The 22,155-nt window shown below is 47.1% G+C and overlaps 1 protein-coding gene across 4 annotated transcripts in view; it reads left to right on the top strand.

Moving 5' to 3' along the window:
• PLXNA4 (plexin A4) overlaps nt 1-22,155 on the top strand; it is a 427,913-nt gene that overhangs the window by 192,694 nt on the left and 213,064 nt on the right. The gene's annotated exons all lie outside the window — the stretch shown is intronic.

Raw genomic sequence — 22,155 nt, forward strand, 5'->3', positions numbered from 1 at the left:
GACCCAAACAAGCTAAACTGCCCCCTAGTCTCAGCAGCTCACACTCACTCAGTTCATCTAGAATGCAGCAGCCTAGCATGTGAGGGATGGTCACCTTTCCCCTGTCTTCCTCATGACTTGTCTTGCGGGCCCTGGGGAGGAAGACATTGCAAGACTGGGCTTGGCCAATGACTGGGGTCACTGGTAGCTGGGAATGGGGATTAGCTCAACATTGAAGTTCAGGGAAGGACTGGTGGGTAGCCAGGGCTTATCTGCCTGCATTATAGGCTTCCTCACTACTTCTGTCATGCCCTAGCCACTTTCAAAACTTGGGATTGTTGCGTGTGCAAAATGGAGATCATGATATTTACCAGCCACATAGTACAGTGAAGATTAAAAAGGATAATGGATTCTAAGCTCTCAGAAAAGTGCCTAGCAATAAATAGTACGTACACAATAAATGTTCAGTATTTTATCATTGGCATCGCATTAAAGTGTTTTTGATTTTGCTCACAGATACTTTAAAAAATGTCCATTTCCTTAGTGCTTCCCTCCTTTCCATGCCAAGCCCTCTACTGAACCCACAAGCATAGACTATCTTCTTTAAGCCTTCTACCCTTCCCTGTTGAGAGGTGAGAAAGTTGAGGCTTTGAGAATTTACACAAAATCTCACTGTTGGTGAGGACAGAGCCAGAATTTCATTCACTGGGGACTTGTCCAGTGCCTACTGTATGTCAGGCTCTATTCTCTCTGAGGACTTAAAGCCTTGTGGTTTCATTCTAAAAGCCTTTGTCTTTCCTGCTTATCATGCTGGTCTCAGGTCTGTGGCTTGTGGGAGACGATGAGCAACATCTCCTGACCTGGGATGAATTTAAGGATAGAGAAGACACTCGAATCAGCGTAGAGTTTCTGCTCCTGCCCGAGACAGAGGGTAGAGTAGCTGAGCAGGTGTCATTAAGAAGAGGGAGCCACCATGGGCCCATGTCACCTCTTTTAGAAGACCAGCACCTACCAGAAAAGAAGCCATGTAGGTATCCAAGATGTTTTCAATGCGGAAGACATTGCTCGAGGAATAGATACAGACCACATCGTGTGTGTGACACGTGTGGTGATACTGAATGCTATGCAGTTTGTTCAAGTGAAATTTAAAAATTCTAAATGGCAGAACCACTTAGGGTTCTCAAATCTGCCTTGGCTTGGCCATTCCTCTCTGCTTCTTTTTGTTATTATTGAAGTCTAATTGACATACAATATCCTCTTAGGTCAGGTGTACATCACAGTGATTGGATATTTGTGTGCATTTGAAAATGATCCCCACAGTAAGTCGAGTTGCTATCGCCGTACAAAACCATCACAACACTATTGACTGTATTCCCAGTGCTGTACATTACATCCCCATGACTTACTTATTTTTAACTGGAAGTTTGTACCTCTTAATCCCCTTCCCCTATTTCTGCACCTTGTGGATTGGAAAATGTAAGCTCTTTATTGGCCATTTTTGCTCAACATCTGGCCCCGCACAGCATGTCACCAGAAAGAAGTTTTTTCCCAAAGCATACGGGTGTCAGTCTAGAGGCAGTGATCAGCAACAATTAAATAGGGTGGTGACACACATAATGAAAAGACAATACGGTTTTGGTTTGGGAACGCACAGTAGCAGGTTTGCATTCCAGGTTGAATTCTCTACCTCCGCAATTAGGTTTCCCCCGGGTTATTTCTCAGCCTGTTTCTGTGGACCAACCACTCTTCAGGGGCTGAGGGAGTCCAAGACTTTGCGGGTGCGTTGAGGGCAAGTGCAGACTGGGGGTGACAGATCAGGAAGGCCTCAACCGTGGGCTGTGATAAGGGAGTCATCATCCCTGTGTCTTTGCTTTGATTCCTCCATTTCAAGGACTGCTGGGATGGTTCCCCACCACGCCACCCCAAATTGGTTTTGGCCATCAATTCTCTAGCAGCCTCAGCTTTATGAAACCCTCCATGAGGGTGCCTTCCCCATGCCAGCACCTCCTTCACAGAGCTATGTCCAGAAATAGGCTCTGAGAGGCAGTGAGGCATCTGAGAGGCAGTGAGGTCTTCGGAGAGGAATTTTGATAAGACGGGATTCAAGATCCTGGAGGCTGTCAAACAGGCAGCTGAAGATGGTGCGTCCTGGGCCATCCCGGAGGGGCTCCTGGGGTAGTTCTTGGCCAACTTTTTTCTTGTCCACCCAAATGGCTCTTGTCTTAACTTATCTATATCCTTTCCTGTCCTCCCTGCCTCCTCTCCTTCTCTCATCTTTGTGACTATCATATACATAACACAGAGCCAACTTAAAACTCGGTTCATCATTTCCTTCTTTGCTCCTGTCCCTGTCACTTCTCTGCTCTTACCTGCCTCCCCTCCCCCAACATCCAAGGCATATTCATTAGCAGTCAAGTTCCCCCACCCCCCGGCCCATGTTCTTCTGCGGGATCTCCTTTCTTCTGCCCTCCCTTTGCCTCTGCCTCTGTCCATCAGTATGGCAAGTGCCCCCACAAACCAGGCATCAGCTCCCACTACCTGTCAGGGTGCCGGGCATCGTCACTGGGGACACTTGAGGCAAAAATGGGCTGTCAGGGGTGCCTTGGTGGTACAGTGGGTTAAGCAACTGACTCTTGGTTTCAGTTCAGTGACTTGTTTTCAGTTCAGTTCAGTTCAGGGTTCTGAAATTGAGCCCTGCATCGGGCTTTGTGTTCAGGGCGGAGTCTGCTTGTGACTCTCTCTCTTTTTCCTCCTGCCCTTCCCCACTCATTCTCTATCTCTCTCTCAAATAAATAAATAAATCTTAAAAAAAAAAAAGAAAAAAAAAAAGACTATCAGCTCCCGGAACATATTATACCCTTTTGAGAATCTAGTTATATCTAAAATCAGGGGATGGGCTGGCCTAGTCATAGCCCCCGGGTGCTGGAGCAGGGTAGGGAGCAGGGGCTTTAAGAATGAGTCAGCTGAACCCAAGAAACAGATCTGCTCCCTGCTCCGTTGAACGAATTTGCTACTCGCTGACATTTATTTATATCTTCTTATGTTAGTGGTAGGAAAGGAAAAGAAATAGGTAACACACATAGCACACACAGAGTCCGGGAGAGTTGGCCCTGCCAAGTATAGGCAACGCAAGGCAAGTTTTACCACCGAAGTATAGATTAAGAAAACAAACAAATGGATGATTTTATAAAAGATGTTTTGAAGCATTAAGAATTTTCAATAGAGCTGGGGGGGCATTAGCCAAGGCCAAAAGCTGGATGTTCTCCAGCACTGGAGAGGCTACACCCCAGCTGGGAAACCATGGCCGCTCTGGCGTGGAGGCCGGTGGGTTCTCCAGGAACCTCGCTCCAACCAGCTGCCTTTTCCTCCCCTGGGGTCTCATGCCAGCATCTACACGGTCCCGGACAACCTCGCAATGTGGAGACTTTCTGAATCCTGCCACAGTGGCCCCTTGGGTGGACAGAGTCTCCATTTTCCTCTACTCAGATTCCCAACCAGGGTTAAGACTGGGAAGGAGAGACACCCAGGTGGACTCTGTGGCTTCAATGTAAAACACTTGGGCTCCCCTGCAGGGGAGCCATGGCTCGTTCCAGGCCACACTGCTTACACCGCTTTGTATCTACTTCCCGGGGAGCCATAATGGACAGATTAGGCATCAAAATCACTCCTCTACAGAGAGTCTATAAAAATTCCCCTTCTTTGATGAGCTCGTCGTTCAAAGCAATGGTTTCAGGGCAGACATGAAGTGCCTGCTTGTCAGCGCAAACTGTGGTGGGAAGTCTTTCTCTGTCAACACTGGCAGGTGCTTCCTTTGGTGAATATTGTACCCACTCGGGGCTCTTCCATTCTTGCCACACAGCCGCCTGGCTTCTCCCATCTGCAGAGCCACCAGAATCACTAGCCCGTCCCCCTTGGATGGCTCCTCTGGACAGTGGCTGAGGAACAAGAGTTGGGGACCCAGGCTGGAGGAGTTCTCTGCTCACTCTGCTCCTGGAAAGCCTCCTCCTGTCAGTTTTGCTGAGAAGGGGGAAATGCGCACAATACCAGCAAGGGGTCTGGTGCTTTGTCTTAGCGGGTTGCTGGCGCCCGGGTGGCTCTGGGGGCCTGGGAATCAAAGGAGGGGCTTAGGCCACTGGGCTCAGTGCTGGCTTTGCTGATGATTTTGCCCGAGGGGAAGACAGAAGTTGAAAGAAGCTGCCTCGGTTGAATGGCAGAGGCGCTGGGGATGTTCTCATCTCCTGTGAAGGGGCTGCGAGAAGCTCTGAGCCTCTCCGAGCAGCCGGGCTCGTCAAGCCCGCAGACCCAAGAAGGTAACCCAGATGAGAGCCCGATGCAGTGATGAAGAGTTGGGGTGATTTGAATGAGGGCAGGGGGTGGAAACGCCCCCAGGTGGTGCTGAGAGCTACAGGCATTCACAGAGGGGTATGTGAGGAGAATGCAGACGCCCGACAGTGGGATGTGGGTCCCAAGGTCAGGGCTTGACATCCAATGTCACCCTGTGGCTCCCAGCTGGTGACTGCAGATTTCACTCTGGCAACCTCGCTGTTTGCAGGGCTGGGCTGCCGGGTCCTTCGGGGCTATGCCTGGCTCCTCGGCAGATGCGTGTCTGTCAACTCCCCTCAGCCCAGGCCTTGTCTGCAACTGTTGGCTGAGACGGGCACCATGCCCAGAGCAGAGCCAGGTGTCCTTGAGTGAGGCAGGACGAGCCACACCTTGTGCCCAGGTCCTCCGAGCCCACGTGGCTAGGCAGGGGCTGTGCTGTCAGCCCCTTCCTGCTGAGGTCCCAGCCCCGAGTAGACTGGAGCAGGGGCAGGAGTGGCAGGAGAGAGCAGGGCCCTGGCTCCTCCTCTGGCCCCCGAGTCAGTGGGGACGCTCTGCCAGCTGGACCTGGGTTCACACAGCTGCTCCTCTGGGCTCAGGACAGGCCCACGGAGCCGCTGGCAAGGAGTGACGGGAAGCAAGGCCTGTGTGGATGCAGCCACTTCTCTCTCCCCTCCCTACCCCCTACTCTCTGCTCCGACACTCTATCTCCTTGCTGCTTTTCTTTTCTCAAACCCTAACAACTGATCAAATAGTTTTTGCACGTTAATAAAAAAAAAAAAAACAACCTAACTGGGGGGCACCTAGGTGGTTCAGTTAAGTGTCTGCCTTTGACTCAGGTCATGATCCCAGGGTCCTGGGATGAAGCCCCTCAGAAGGAGTCTGCTTCTCCCTCTGCCTCTGCACCCACCCCCACCCCACTCTCCATCTGCCCCCCCACCCCCCACCCCCAAAGAAAGAAAAGAAAAAAGCAAACTGGAATAGAGTAATCACAAGTGATCTTGTTCTCCTTTATTTCCTTGGCCCTCCCTCTTTCTCCAGGCAATGCTGACCACCCCCTTCATGCTCTCAGTGTTTACCCATTTCCAAGACGTCACACTTTCTTGACCATCTTCCTTCTTAGGTGTGTGGTGTCATCACAGAAAACTCCCTGCCGTGACCTCTGCGTCCTCCAAGATCTCCATCTTCCAGGCCTGGAGCATTAGGAGAAAGGTGTCACAGGGGAAGAAGGCTCTGGCCAGCAGATCTGGGTGGACTTCCAGTTCCACTGCTCACCACTGGGGGACCTTGGGCCAGCCCTTGAGCCTCTGGTCCTTGGCTTTCTTATCGAATACAAGCCTGCACTGCAGGTCTGGTGTGACTACTGGGATCAGTTCAGTTGAAGGACATGGCTCCCATTGGCCCTTCCATCCTTGCTTATGCCCTTTGTTGGCTTTTTCCTCCCCCTTTGTGCTGGTCCCTAGGGGATGCTCATTCCCCAGGGATGTGCTGCCTCCATATGTGGTCATCTGTCCCAGCCAGACAGGTCCTTCCTCTAGACCGGGTCATCTGTCATATTCCTTGCATATGGTGACTCATTGCTGGTCTACTCCTTCTCCCATAATTTCTTCCCTATTTCTCTGGCTTCTCTTTGGTTCCCTTCATCCTTTTCCACTTACTGCCGGCAGGCCCCATCTCTTGCCAGTCCACACACCACCCTCTCTTCCTGAGACCTCCACTCCTTTTCCTTCTTCCTGCTGTATCTCCTTCCTCTGCTACCATCTTGCCGCCAGCCTACTTGTGCTTGAATCCTTCTTGAGAGCGGTGTGACTCACCTCCAAAGTGGGTAGCAGGCAGCGGTCCTGCAGAAGAGTCTCTTTGATCACTGCCTGTGGCAGAGCCACCAGCCCAGCCTCCTGAGCAATCTCTTGTCCCAGACCAGGGGGTCTCTGCAATCTCCAGAGCCCGGCCCATTGCCCCTCACCATGCCTGTACATCTCCACCTCTAAACATCGCCAACCACATTCCTGACTCGATCTGCATCCACAGGTCGAGTGCCATATTCAGCAAGGATTTCATTTCTAGGCATTTCAGGTATCTCTTTCTTGGCTTATTTCAAGCTCTCACTTCCATATCCAGTCCACAAGTCTCAAATGTTTTCCAACTTTTTCCAAAAGGTGAAGGTGGCCCTTTGTTGGAATCCCTTTTCTGGAATCCCAGCCAGCCAACCATCTACTTCCCAGATGATGACTCCTGATTTCCTGGAAAGCTGAAGGTTGGCTGAAGAAAGATATATTTCTTATTTAATTCTCTCTCTTTTATAAGGTAGGAAAACCGAGGCCTAGAAGGCACAGGGTCTGTTATCCTAAAAGACAGCCCCTCCTAGCCCAGAAAGTGAGAAAAGGACTGAGGACTCCTTCTCCAGGTACTGAGCTCTATCTTGTAGGGCTATGAACATAATGAGCAATGGGTCAGACTCACTATTTCCTCCGGGTTCATCCTCCGATTACAGATTTCTTCCAATTTCTCTCAGTGTGAAGCTCCGTGTAACCAGACAGTCATCTTTGAGACAAGTTCACAGCTTCTAACTAATCGCACTGCTTCTCTTCAGGAGTCGCCAAGCTCCCTGAGAGATGGGGAGGCACCCAAGGGACCCAGAGACTGCACACAGCTCTCTCCTATGATTAGTGATATAAAAGGAAAGGTGGCAGGACACCCAGCTTTCTTCCTTGCAGTGTGCTCTAACTCATTTTTTAAGTTCTCAAAGGAATAGAGTTTCAACAATCTCCTCAGTGATACAGGTGTCTATTTAAGAGGACTTGGCAGAGGAAATATTTCCTTGCTACTGCCCGGCCCTCCCTCTGAATCTCTTTTTCCACTATGGCCTGGGTACCAGCAATCTTGGCTTTGGACCCCATCTCTACCCTCTGCCTCATGTACATGGCCTTCTCTCTTTACCTGGTACTCGTATCCGTTAGCCACAGTCCCAGGATTATGTGTCCATGCGGCTACAAGAACCTTCTAGAAATTAATTGATGCAAACCCTCATTTTAGAGATGATGAAACTGAGCCCCAAAGGGGGTGCATGAGGAAGGAGAGACACATAGGTGGGCACCCATCAAAGGGGCTCTGGCTGTGTTCTTCAAAGCGGGGGGGGCACCTCCATGGAAGAGACATCATCTGTATTGCTGGCTATGTGCTCTCATGTACCAGGCACCTTGCGTCACTCAGTAGATAAGGCAGGCATTCTTGCTTATCTCCAGCTTACGGATGAAGAATGTGAGGATTAAGCCATGTAGTAATTGTAGAAACTCCCTAAATTTACAAAGTAGTAAATGTCAGTCCCGAGAGTCAACCTGCGTTTGGTCAAATTCCAGGGCCTGCCTGCTGAACCACAGCGGTGAACTATGAAGACAGGGCGAAAAACAAACCATCTTTCTCCACATCCCCAGAGCAAGGCCATGGATTGGGGATTTGGGGCAGTCAGAAGAATCCTGCCAGTTTATGATGTCTTTGCTAATGTTTGTTCTAGGCAAGAGTGTGGGCGCCATGACCCCAGGCGGGCCCTGTTAAGTCCAGTGACTTCTAGACAATTTGATGGAGATAGAAAGAGCCCCTCAAGCTAGTTATCACTTCCAGATGCCAATGGCGTCCTGCGATGGGACGTGTCCAGGCAGCTCAGCCTCTTAATGGCTCTGAGCTGGCATTAAACCACTGCCCCATCACAGGGAGGACAAGAACTCTAAAGCTTTGTACTCTGGCAAGCTGGCTACGATCTCGCCAGCTGCAAGGCCTTTGTGGAACAAAGAAAGGCAGTGCATTTCTTTCTTTTTAGCCCATTATTTGAGAGCTGAGTCTCTATCAGAATATCCTGTTATTTGCTCCACATGACAAGATCTGAGCATAAATATGTCACAACCAAAATGCTAATGGCTTCCTCCCGCCATGGCTGCCCATCTTTCCTCAACATTCCCTCCCCCTTGCCCTTCCCATGCATGGCTCTGTGTTCCAGGAGGCAGTATCTGAGCCATCCCCCCTGCCAAGGGAAACATCACTGCCAATGAGTGAAATGTTCTCTCCTAGCAGTGCGCTGGTCCAGGCCCAGGGACCACATGCCCTCCGCACACCAGCAGGTGGCAGAGCGGCTGGGATCAAGCTGTTGCTTCTCCATCCTGGTACTCTGCTGGAGCAACAGGGCCTGCCAACCACAGCCTGGGAGGGGATTTGCCACATGTTCTTGGCCAGGCCCGGGCCATACCTGGCCAGCTTCAACTTGAGTTTCACCAACCTTTGTTTCTTTGTGATCTTTCAACCTCTCCATGAGATATTCCAAACAGGCATTACTAATTGAAATTTAAAAAGAGAAAGTGATAGTATGGTGGCTCCTCAAAAAAATTAAGTATAGAATTACCATAGGATCCAGCAATTCCACTTCTGGATATGTACCCAAGACTCACAAGCAGGGACCTAAACAGATAATTTGGTGGTTGTTTGTTTGTTTGTTTGTTTTTAAAGATTATTTATGTATTTTAAAGACAGAGAGAGAGAGATTGAGAGCACAAGAGGGCGAAGGGGCAGAGGGACAGGGAGAGAGAGAATCCTCAAGCCAACTCCCCACTGAGTCCCAAGCCCAGAGCTGGGCTCGATCTCATGACCTTGGGATCATGACCCAAGCTGAAACCAAGAGCTGGACGCTCAATTGACTGAGCCACCCAGGCGCTCCTTAAACAGGTTATTTGTACAACCATGTTCATGGCAGCAGAATTCACAGCAGTGCAAAGGTAGAAACAACCCAGGTATCAATTAACAGTTTGAATAGATAAACAAAGTGTGGCATATACAGATACTAGAATAGTATTCAGCCTTTAAATTTAAAAGGAGGGAAATTCTGACACCTGCTACAATATGGATGAATCTTGGGGATATTATATTCAGTGAAATAAGCCTGACACAAAGGGACAAATACCACGTGATTCCACTTTCATATGATACCCAGAGTAGTCAGATTCATAGAGACAGAAGGGAGAATGGTGGTTGCCAGGAGCTGGCGGAAGGGTGGGGAGAATGGGGAGTTAGTGTTTAATGTGGACAGAGTTCTGATTTGGAAGGATGAAAAAGTTCTGGAAGTGGGTGGTGGGGATGGTTGCACAGAAATGTGACTGCACTTCATGCCACTGAACTGTGCACTTACAAATTTGTTAAAGTGGCCAATTTTATGCTTTATAATTTACCATAATAAAAAATATAACATATTTGAGCATGTTTTACAAATCACGAAGTCCATATACAAATGTCGATTTTCAGGTCATTAGTATTATTCGAATGAGAGGAGACCTGTGGCTCAGAAAGTTGTCTTTCCTAAGGTCGCGGATCTTGGCTTTTGGCTCCACGTCTAGTGCTATTTTCAATGTACCGCGGATGGCATGTCCACGGCATGTGGTACCAGTGCTTGCTTCTACCCCTACTGCAGACGTGACTTCGTTGATCGCTACACTTATTCTGTTGAAATTCATACTGGACCTCAGAATCATCCTTAACATAGCCCTCTGGGCAGTTACCATCAATCAGTCAGAGTCCAGCAAGCACATCGTGGCTTACTTCTTTCACATCCTCGTCCTTCTAGCATTTGTGTTCATTTCTTCGTCCGAGTGCCCCCCTTTCTTTAGGAAGTCTGAAGATGCATGTGACTGGTAGGGAAAGGCTGGGGTCCTCTTCAGAGAGCCAGGGGGCTAGCTGTGCAGATTCCCAGCCCAGAAATGCGTCAGGTGTTGGCAGCCTTGTCGTATTTGAATACTGCTGCCTTCGGCCACCTCTTCTGGATCAGTATAGCAGCCCTACCTCAGAGAGGGCGCCCCTTCCTGCAGGGGCCTCTGTAGAGAAGCCATTTAATATGGAAATGTGTGGGCAGCCCCGGTGGCCCAGGGCCTGATCCTGAATACCCAGGATCAAGTCCCACCCAGGATCGAGTCCCACGTCAGGCTCCTGCATGGAGCCTGCTTCTCCCTCTGCCAGTCTCTCTCTCTCTCTCTGTCATGAATAAAGAAATAAAATCTTTAAAAAAAATATGGAAGTGTGTGAATTGAAGGCCTCTCAATTACCTGTCCCACCCATGGCCTGACCTGACAATGCTACCAGGACCTCTAGTTGTCTCATGCTTTACAGGGGGACCAGGGGACGGACAGGACTCGTGACTGAGAAGGGGTCCTTGGTGACCTACTGGCCTTTTGAACTCCCTCTTGTTACATGATCCTGCTTTTTATTTGTGAGAAGCCTGGGCTCGATAGCTGCTCAGACCCCACTTCATTTCCAGTTGAGTTATTGATGCAAGTGAAGGAAAGAAAGGAAACAAGATTAGTGTCAAATTCCCTTCTTCTTTCTTTCTCTAATGTTCTTCTTTCCTTTGAAACATCAAAGGAAGGCCAAATAGAAATTCTTTTTTTTTTTGCACCGTCCCCATCATAATAGAATACAGGAGGGGAAATTCCAGCAAACGAAATTGTTCTCAGACATCTTTTTATTTTTCCTTTCAATAGCTTTGATTTAGGTCCCATGGCTTTAATCAAAGTGTTCAGGGGGCACAGAACTGGTTCCGTTAAACGAGGTCTTCACTTTTCCTACCCTAACCCTTCCTGCTCCTGCCCTGCTCTCCAAGTTTGTTGTTATTGTTTTTTATTAATGTGGTTGGGAAAAAAATATCCTCCCAACAAAGGAGTGAGGACCGGAGAGAAATTTTATTTTCAGAGCTAATAACTGGAAGCTGGCTTGGCCACTCTGCAGCTGACAGACTGGTCTCCAAACCCAAGTCCCTTCTCTCCTTCCCTCTCTGCTAAATTTATCCATCACTCTGGGCAAAATAAACAGAAGGCCCAATAAACAAATCAGTCCACCCACCATTTTCTGTGAGCTCACCAGTCACCTATGGTGGGCACACGAGTGGGTTTCTGTGTTTGGGGCACTGCATGCTCACATCAGGCACCACGGGCCCATGGGGGCCTTTGGAGAAGCTGGCTTCCCTTACTGATGGCATGGTGAACAGCCCCCATGGCTGCCACCCCTGCCTTATGCCTGCTTGGGATATTTCCCTCTCTCCCAGCTCCTCCCAGTTTTCCCTGGAAGGTCCCCTGTAAGCTCATCTCTAGAGTGTAGCAGTGACCTGCCCCCCAGGGCTCATTATGTTTGACTCCTTGGGGAAGGGGATGGCATCCATGACCATCCATCTAAAGGCCAGTTCTCAGAACAGGCCATCAGGCAGCTTGCAGTGATACCTCCACTCACCTCTTTGCTCCATTTAGCATTCATTCTGCAAACACTTAACGAGCACCTGTGAAGTGTTAAGAACAGGACCAGCCACCAGGGATACAAGGTGACTATAGCAGGGGTGGCCCCTGTCATCAAGCCGTATGTATTCAATAGGCTTAGAGGGCCAGAGGGGTAGACAAGGGGTGTGTGCGGGACTGTGCACGCTAGAGCCAGCCAGACACTGGGGGCCACCCCACCATGTCCCTCTCCAAGCGGACCTCTGTGCTACGTTCTAAGCTGCGGTGTGGACAGAGGCACTCTTCACTCTACAATACTCCCATAGAAGGTTTGGCTTTCCTCTTCCAAATCTGCTCACTTTTATATTTTTATTGATGAAAAGCATCATTTAGCACTAAAGGCTTTTGCTAAGCCTGCCAAGAATATCCAATGTGCCGTAAAAGAAAAGAAAAACCAGGACCCCCCCCCCCACCTTTTTTTAGCCCCATAGTCCTGGGGAGTGGCTGAGTATCATTGATCTCTGTTTTGAAGGTGAACCCTACCTCTGCTCTGATCTGCATGGTTTTTTACCTTGGTGTTGCAGAGAAGGGATGATGCCTGGGACCTGGAGGGGGGAAGCAACCGACAGAGCATATTCTCCCAAGCCTTCTTGGAGTTCATTAGGAAGGCCTCAGGGACAGCAGGAAGTCTCATGTCTATTTATAGATGAGGGGCAGATGCACCTGGAGGTCCTGACCTTGATTTCCCCACCCCCCCCACCCCGTGCCCTCTGAGGCCACATGGTCCTAAAGCAGCGGACCCCCAGAGAGATGAGCTGGGGCAGAGAAAGCACCCCTGATTTGGGGGGTATGTAGCGATGGTCCTGAGAGCTGTGTAATTTGGTAGGATGAGAGAAAGGATGTTGCGTCTTTAACATCAGGTCCCTAAAGGGAATATATTTGTTAAACATTATAATTACCCTTCAGCTGCTGAACTCATGGCAAATGAGAGCTCAATAGCAATTGAGAACTATATAGCAATTGAAGCCACACCGAGGCCCATTACTGTTTCTCAAATGATGCTTTCATTTAGATAAGGCAGATAATTATACATCTTGATTAGGTCACTGCTCCCAAGGGGATACGGCAGTTTTTCAGGAGTGCCCCCCTCCCTGTAAATAATGCCATAGAACTGCAGCCAGGCTTCCAACTCTCTTTCCTCTTTTCTCTCCAGACCTAGATAATGAGATAAAGAGGCAAAGACACAGATGCATATACATATATGTGTATATGCAGGCATGGCTCCATTTTTCACTCTCTGGCCCCAGCACTTAGGGACACGGAGACATGGGAGTTGGTGGCCAGAGAGGAAGAGGTCAGAAATAATCATAGTAATAGTCAAAATATCATCGCAGGTATATATTATCCTTTATTTCACAAAATGTATTTACATGCATTCTTTCTTTTGGTCATAGCTGCAATCAAAGCAGACAGAATGGATAGTAGAAGCCTTGGGATTTTTTCTTCCAAATTGGGTGGAACTGGATTCAAACAACAATAGCAATAACCTTTTGGTGTGCCCTCCAGCTCCAAGTTTGAGTCTGTTTGTGTTACCCTTTTATAAACCTGAGGACAGAGTCTGGGGAGGCCCAGTGGCTTCCTCAGAGCCACCGGGCTGGCTAAGATGGTGAGCTGGGTCTAGAGCCCAGACCTTCCGATCCCAGTGTTTCTTCCTCTATGTGATTCTACACCTTTCCGTGGGCTCTTACTGAATTCATAGTAAAGCCAAGTGCTGCTTGTGTAGCCGACAAGACCCTGGCTACTGCAGGCTGTGCCTTGTGGGGTCCTGGCGGCCGGCCATCCAGCCGTGCCCACAAGAACATGTCCACCCGAATCCATTCATTCGTCGTCATGGCTCCTTTCACCTTGTCTTCACAGAATTTACACGATCACAATTACTTCATTTGTAAATGTAAAAAAGAAAAGAAAAAAGAAAGAAAAGAAGAAAGAAAATCATGTGTTCACCCCTTTATCTCCAGCACCTACCAGGGTTTCTGTCATATAGTAGGCACCGAGTTAATAGTTATTGAATGAACACATATGTTAAGTTAAGGATTAACTGTGAATAAATAATGGCCTGGATGCTCTGAAATCATCACACCTGAAGATCTTGTACGGCTAATTACTTCCAGAGAATTTAATAAAACACAATCACTTCCTTGCTCAGTTTTCTTCTCCACCAACTCTCCTCCAAATTATTTGGCCCATTGTTACTATATTTAGAGATCCCGCTGCTGCCTCGTTATACTGGCAATCCGTATTCTTCAAGTTTTGTTCTGCCCAGAGTGTGTGGGCACACTGCTTCAGGATCACTTGTTAATATAAAGGGCATCCCTGTGAGATAATTGAGATTGAATCCCCCCCTGTTTTTCAAATAAGAAACCTTTGAGACACTCTACAGATGATGAACATCTGGGTTAAATTGGAAATGGGGAGAAAAAGAAAAGGATTCCTATATTTCAAAATATCTGGATAATTAAATGAACCTCTCAATCCCCTTCCAGAGGTCAGAAATAATCATAGTAATAGTCATAATATCATCGCAGGTATATATTATCCTTTATTTCACAAAATGTATTTTTGTATTTTGTATGTTGATGCCACATAGATGCAGAAAGACTTTGTTTTGGAATCTAGAAAACGAGTTCGTGGTTGCAATGGAATCTCTACCTTGGTCACAAATCTTCATCTGAGGTGGCCATCCCTGCTGCGTGGAGTGCTCTGTGTCCAGCCACTCCTGCTCTCTGGTGTGGATTTACCCGTAACTCCCTTCCCTGACTCTGGCCTAAGAAAATCCTGTACTTAACTTAGCCCAGTGCTCAGCCGAGCACTGTTATTTATTTATTAGAGTTGCCTGCAGAGTTCCAAGACCACCAGGCCTACGCTCAAATCTATAAAAACACGCAAGGCAATTTCCAAACACTGCAGTAAACTCCCCCTGAAGAGTCTGCTGTCATCGGGGATCTCAGACTGAAAAGGTTTGTGTAAAGGCAAAGAGGAGGCCAGCTCTCTTCGAATTGAATGCAGCAGGAGATGTAAAGCCCTTAATTCTTTCTTGGGAAACATCCTGTCCCCACGACCCCCACCTTGACATGCCGCAGATGAAAAGTTGAAGGCTTCCTGGTAACCCGGCTAGAGAGACAACACACCCGAGCTGGCCATTTTGGTGTCTTGGTATCTTCAGATCCCAAACTGGCCGTGGGTTCAGGGCCAGGCTACTGTACAGCTCCAGGAGGCATCATTTACAAAGAAAAAATGAATTGTGTCCTCAAGAGCTATTTGACACAGTGGCCTTGGAGTCGCTCCCAGCAGGCTGGGACCCTGGGTAAGCACTGCTTCGCTTGAATCATACACTCCTGCCCACCAGGAGAAGGTGAAAGAAGCCTTTTGTGGAGAGGATAACAAAAAGTGAGAAGGAGGTGAAGAAAAGAGGGAGGACAGGGGAAAGCAAGCGGGGCACAGAACTTTGCACTCAGTATACAGTGATGGGCGCTGGGTGGATCCGGCTCACACGCAGCCTTCCCTGTTGACCCCTGGGTGTTCTACAGAGACCCTCATTCCTGGTGGCTACATTTAAAAAGGCTGGGGATGGGACACCTGGATGGCTCAGTGGTTGAGCATCTCCCTTTAGCTCAGGGCATGGTCCCAGGGTCCTAGGATGAGTCCCACATCGGGCTCCCTGCAGGGAGCCTGCTTCTCCCTCTGCTTGTGTCTCTGCCTCTCTCTCTTTGTCTCTCATGAGTAAAAAAAAAAAAAAAAAAAAAAAAAGGCTAGGGAGTTCTTCTGTTTTTAGTTGGAGGTGTCTCCAGACAAAAGTAAAGCTTGAGGCTTCTAAGTGACCAAAAAACAAACAAACAAACAAATCCTTACCTGTCACCAGTCTGTCCATTTGGATACTGGATCTCTTGCAAGCAGGGACGATGCCCCTAAGGTTAGTGCCCTTGGAAATAGGTGGATTCACAAACTGTCCTCAGTAATCTTTCCCCATGTCCCTGGCCTCTTTGTTCTCCAAAGTGAATCCCTGGTGGAGCAGTGTTGACTCTCTAACATGTGTGAGAAGGAAAAAGAAGGTTGGCTACCGTCATTCCTATGAGAGCCCCACAGGGAGAGAAGCAGTTCTAAGTGAGTCTGGCCCCTGATGTTTTATTTGAGTTAGAGCTTAGATAGGTTCTCTGCTTGACCTTTAAAAATCCCCTTTGCTTGCCTCTGGACTTCTCAGGACTTGCTGAGGATGTGGAACCAATATTTCCTGGGCCAGAATAATTATCCGGTCTTTGTTGCTGGGTGATCACTTCTCTAATGCCCTCACTCAGGTCTCTCTTCTGTTATGGGGGTGGGTGGCAGCACCCTTAGATCTGTCCTTGCAAAAACAGCCTAAACGGTTGCCCTATGCACTGTTCTTGGTTTGGCATCGGAGTGAGAATATGAGAATATTTAAAACACGAGCCCTTCTGCTTTTGTATTTTAAAAACAGCGTTGACCGAAACGCAGGAAGTTCATCTTTAATATCACTGTTTATAAGCTGCTCGGCAATGTTTACCATGGTTATAATTGGAATCATTAAGCTTAGGTGACATTATTAATGCTGCTGATTAAGTTGCTATAAGCCCAACTTCACCATTTATACAAACAGCCAAGTCTAAGCTTCCAGTGTTCACACTTGAGCACTGGGGTGGGAAGACAAGCCCGTTGGGAGGAGCAGTTGGGAAGGAAACGAACACCTGTCCATTAGGTGGGGCTCCTGAGAAGATCCAGCTCAGAACACCTTCGCCCACTATCGGTAAAGCGTGTTCCCTTGTAAAGTGGTTCTTCCAAGAACTGGACATCTCGGCTCTGCTAGTGCGCGCTAATAAGGGATGTCCACGGTCTGCCTTCTCTCTCCTATCCCCGAATCTCTCTCCACGCCTCTCTTCAAACCTTGCATTCATTGTCTGCTGCCATGCTGGGGTCCTTTGTCAGTAACCCCGGTCAACCTCTCTGCTACTCTACCGCTTAACAAGACGAGTACCCCTATCCTTTTAAAATTAGATATAATTTTTTATTGTGGTTAAAACAAAAAAAAATCCCACATAACGTGAGATCTACCCTATTAACAAATTTGTAATGTGCAGTACAGCACTGATAACTGTAATCACAATGGTGTACAGCAGGTCTCTAGAACATTTTCATTTTGCATGACCAGGAATTCAATTCCCGTTGAACAGCAACCCCCCTATTCCTCCTGCCCCTGGCCCCTGGCAACCACCCCTCTACTTTCTGCTTCTCCTCTACATGCCTCATATAATAGAATCATGCAGTCTTTGTCCTGTGGCTGCTTTATCTCACTGAGCATGATGTCCTCAAGGTTCACCCATACTAAAGCATATGCCAGGACTTCCTTCTTTTTTTAAAGCTGAATAATATTCCATTTTACATATATTCCACCTCTTCTTTTTTTTTTTTTTTTGCCTGTGTTGAAGTATTTTTTTATTGTGTTAGAATTGACATACATTATATTATTTTCAGGTGTGCAAAATAATGGCTCAAATGTAAATACTATAAATGATCGCCACCCCCAAGTCGGCTTGTCTTCCATCACCAACATAGTCGCAGCATTTTTTTCTTGCGATGATTCGGATTTACTCTATTAGCAAATTTCCAATATGCAAAAGAATGTTATTCAGTTGCCATGTTTTACCTTACACCCCATGACTTCTTTATTTTCACTTGGGACTTTGTACCAAATGGTACACCCATTTTGCCCATTCTACACCTGACATTGGCAATCACCAATCTGTTCTTTGTCTATGAGCTTGTTTTTCTTTAGATTTCACATGAGTGAGATTGTACGGTATTTATTTTTCCCTGACTTGTGTCACTTAGCAGAATGCCCTCATTGTCCATCCACATTGCTGCAAATGGCAAGATGTAATTATTTTTATTCCACTTAATACTGACACAAATCTTCTGCCTCCTTGGTTAAGTTTATTCCTAAGTATCTTATTCTTTTTGATGCTGCTGTAAGTGGGATTGTTTTCTTAATTTTTTTCCAGATGGTTTGCTATTAGTGTAGAGAAATGGAACTGAATTTTGCATGTGGATTTGTTGTTGAATCTGCAACTTTGCTAGATTTGTTTATTAGTGCTAACCCTTTCTTGTGGAATCTTTAGGGTTTTCTACATAGAAGGTCATGTCTTCTGCAAATAGAGATAGTTTACTTCTTTCTTTCTCATTTGAATGCCTTTATTTCTTTTTCCTGCCTGGTTGATCTAGCTGGAAATTCTAGTACTATGTTGAATAGAAGTGGTGAGAGTGGGCATCCTCACCTTGTTCTTGGTCCTAGCAGAAAAGCTTTCCGTTTTTCCCAGTTGAGTATGATGCGAGCTGTGGGTTTGTCATATATTGGCCTCTCTTATGTTGAGATAGTTTCCTTCTAGTCCTGGTGTATTGAGTGCTTTTATCATGATAGGGCATTGAATTTTGCCAAATGCTTTTTCTGCATCTATTGAGATGATTATGAGATTTTTAACCTTCATCCTGTAAATGTGATGTATGCCGTTGATTAATTTTCATATGTTGAACTATCCTTGTATCCCAGGATTAAATCCCATTTGGTCATGGTGTATGATCTTTCTAATGTGTTGTTGAATTCAGTTTGCTAGTATTTTCTTGAGGATTTTTGCATCTTCACTCATCCAAGGATATTGTTCTATAGTTTTCTTATAATGGCTTTGTCTGGCTTGGGTATCAGAGTAATGCTGGCTTCATAAAAAAAGAGTTTGGAAGTGTTCCCTCCTCTTCAATATTTTGGATGAGTTTGAGAAGGGTTGGCATTAATTCTTCTTTAAATGTTTGGTAGAATTCTCTTGTGAAGCCATCTGCTCCTGGGCTTTTCTTTATTGGGAGGTTTTTGATGGTTGAGTCAATCTCCTCACTAGTTATAGGTCTTTGCAGATTTTCTATTTCTTCATGATTCAGCCATAGTAGCTTCTGTTTCTAGGAATTTATCCATTTCTTCCACGTTATCCAATTTGTTGTTGTATGTATGATCGTTATTATAGTCTCTTAGGATCCTATGTGTTTCTGTGACATCAGTTGTAATATCTCTTTTTCCATTTCTTATTTTATTTATTTGAGGGTTTTTTTTCTTAGTCGACCTAGAATCTGCCAATCTTGTTGATCTTTTTAAAAACCAATGTCTTCGTTTCACTGATTTTTTCCTAGTCTCTATTTTGTTTATTTCTGCTCTCATTTTTATTGTTTCCTTTTGCTAACTTTGGGCTTGGTTTGTTCTTTTTTCCAGTTTCTTTAGGTGTAAATTTAGCTGTTTATTTGAAATCTCAGCACCTTCTTCTTCACATACTTTTCTCTCTTGGCCTCAGGGAGTCTCTCTCTCTCTCTCTCTCTCCTCACCCCATTCCTCTCCCTTTTTTTCTCTTCCTTTCCTCTCTGTCCCTCACTAGTTGCTTCTCCTTAGACCTCTTTGCTAGTACCAGGGCTCCTTACCCCTCTTTTCTCTCACTACCTAGGGGGCTCATTTATTTTCTTGTCTTCAAACACCATCTAGACATTGGTGGTTCCCAAAATCACATCTCCAGCCCTCACATCTTTTCCTTGAACTCCATTCTCATACCCATATGCTTGCTTAACATCTCTGCTTGAAAGTCTAATAAACATTTCAGAATTAACATGCCTGACATTAAACTCTTGATTTCTCAGTAAAATCCTACCATCCTCCCAGTCTTCTCCAACTAAGTTAACGGCAACTCTGTTACCTAGGTCATTGCAATAACCTCCTCACTTTTTTTCCTTGCTTCTTTCCCACCCCTCCCTTCTTGGTACAGAAACCAGAGGAGACCTTTTGAAACATCGGTGGGACCTTGTTGCTCCAGTGTTTAGCATCTTCCAGCAGCTTCCCATCTTGCTCAGTGTAAAATTCAGTCCCTTGCGCATAGTTTCCAGCCACCCTGGGCCTTCATACTATGTCTTCAGCACGCTTCACAGGCTCCCTCTGAGTCTCTGCATCTTTGGTTTCCCATTTCTGAGACTCTCTCTGCCACAAGTCTGCCTAACCCACTCCCTTCCTCCCTTCAAGTCCCAGTGCCACTTCATCAGAGATGCCTTCTGTAGCCCCACTTCATAAAGCTACCCCATCCCATCTCCAGCACTCTCTGTCCTTCTTCCCTGGCTTTCTTCTGATTCCTTTTCCTCACAGTACTTACAAACACCTGACGCAGGAGTTCTTTATCTGCCTTCTTGAGATTATTTGTTACCACACCCAACCCCTTCTGCCCAACCAGGATGTAAACTGCACGAGAACAGAGATGTTCTCTTGTTTGTTGTTATGTCTTGTGTACCTAGACCATTGCCAGGCACCTGGGTAGCGCTAGGTAGATGTTAATTGAATGAATGCATGAAAGACTAGGCCAGACCCTTGATGGTCTCATTTATCTGAATGTTATATGGAAATGGAGACAATTGGGTGCATTTCTTGCTCATAGTCGGTAATGAAATCTGACGTCAGCTGTCTTGGGGATTTATCAGTTGGGATGTTTCAGTTGCAACTAACAGAGACTGACTGGGGTTATCTTAATCAAAAGGAGAATTTATGGGGAAGGATATCAGGGCCTCCCAGAATGGATGAGTCGCTGGAGGAGCAGGCTTGGATGAAGTACAGGAATCAGAGTGCTCTGGCGGCTGGAAGTGTGACAGCCATCTTCCAGCAAGGACAGTCTGCAGGACATTCTGTCCCTGCTATGACTCACCACTGCCACCCCGAACACTTTCTAAACATTCTTCCACGTGTGTCACCTCCTGGAGGTCCAAAGTCTCAGAATCAGGACTTCGCCGACTAGCCCAGGGCTCTTGGGGCCAGAGGCAGGGAGGGGGAGCATCCAACCCTTTGTGCTTCCAGAGTGAGGGCACTGGGTCCTGCCTGCCACCAAAACCTCCCTTGATGCGGGGGGAGATTCTACAAAGGAGGGGGTGCTTGGGGCCCGGGCTACCCTCAAAATAAGTCTAATAGGAAAAGGCATGCATTTCCCTGGTCTTTTGCAATCGTCGTTTCAAAGAAGCACCCTAGCTAGAACCGCGCCAGTGCTGACAAGGAGCTCGGGCGCCTTCGCCACGCTTTCCTGGGGCTGTCAGCAAGTTGCCTCCCGGGAGGCCTTTGTGGGGCTTCAGACCCCTTCCCTGTTCTCTGCGCTTGCCGCATCTGTACGTGCTGGTTGCTAAGCAGAGGGAGGAGCTAGAACTTCTTCCTTTTTGAAGGCAAAGAATCCCTCTCCAAGAGCTTTCTTTGCCCGGATTAATTAGAGCCATCTGCAGAGCAGGGGTGCATTAGGGACACACACATGTATACAAACAAACACACCCACGGAGCTATGCACTGAGCAGCCTGCCCCTACGTCAGTGACCTACACATGTTAGTGCTAAACAATGCTGACAGTGTATTCTGATAAAAAGTTATTTTTATTAAAGACGCTAGCCTTCCACCTTGCACCATCTGAATATTCCATTCCCTGATGGGAAAAGCAGAGCTGTTGTGGCACAGCCATAAGAATGTGAATATGAAGCACTTCAACTCCAGATAGCTGAGCCTTAGAAAGATTTTAGACCCCAGTAGGTTTCAAATAAAAACTCATCCTGCCTTAATTATGAAGTCCATGAGTCTGCAATGATACAATACATATTTGTGGATTTGAGCTCATTCCTGATTTAAACCCTTTGCTATGCATGTACCGAGAGCACGCATACACACACACACACACACACACACACACACACACACACACATTCTGCCCATGCCCCCAGCTCACAGGCATACACAGTTCTGGCTGTAATGATTCAGATGCCATTAATCCAATCCCAGCAGGACAGTTGCTCCTTTGATGTTCCCTTGGGGGAACATTCCAGGAGGTCCCCACTCTTACTGATGTGGAACTCTCTGGGGGTCAGTGAGCAAGGAGGACATGTGTTGGGGAAGAGAAAACCCCTGGGCTCAGCGTCCAAGAGGGAGACAGATCTGACATGAAAAGAGCACAGACACCAAGGAGATGCAAAGCCCCCAAGAAGCACACCAGTCTTAGTGGAAGCCCGAGGAAGAGGGCCTTCCCTGCAGGGAACGGGGCAGCGGCTCCCCCATCACAAAGCCATGCAAGAAACTCTGTCCTCCTGCCTCAGCTTCCCCCCTTGATTAATGAAGTGGCCGGGGATGGGGGGAACACATGCTTTCTAGGCCTCTCAAAGAAAGCCAAGTCCTTCGTAGACTTACTGGTTCAAGTGAGAACTGTAGAGGAAGCTACAAATTGTAGAGCCGAGATCATGCTTGTCTGTTTCTCTTTGTTCTGTAATGAGGTTTCCCTTCAGTTTCAGGAAATTCAATATCCCGAATACACTGCACTTGCCAAACAGATAGTTTAAGGTGTGACAACATGTATTCACTGGGAAGAGCTTCCCAGTGAGTATAAAAAGAGATTCGGTTTGTAAATATTAGATCTCCAAGCAACTTTTCCGACAACTATCCGTTACATAGAATCAAGTGCGCGCACCTGTGATTAAGTTAGTGATGATAAGATTACAGCAATTGGCATCACACTGATGC

The sequence above is a fragment of the Canis lupus genome, chromosome 14 (genome assembly GCF_011100685.1).
Source record: "Canis lupus familiaris isolate Mischka breed German Shepherd chromosome 14, alternate assembly UU_Cfam_GSD_1.0, whole genome shotgun sequence".
Lineage (NCBI taxonomy): Eukaryota > Metazoa > Chordata > Mammalia > Carnivora > Canidae > Canis > Canis lupus.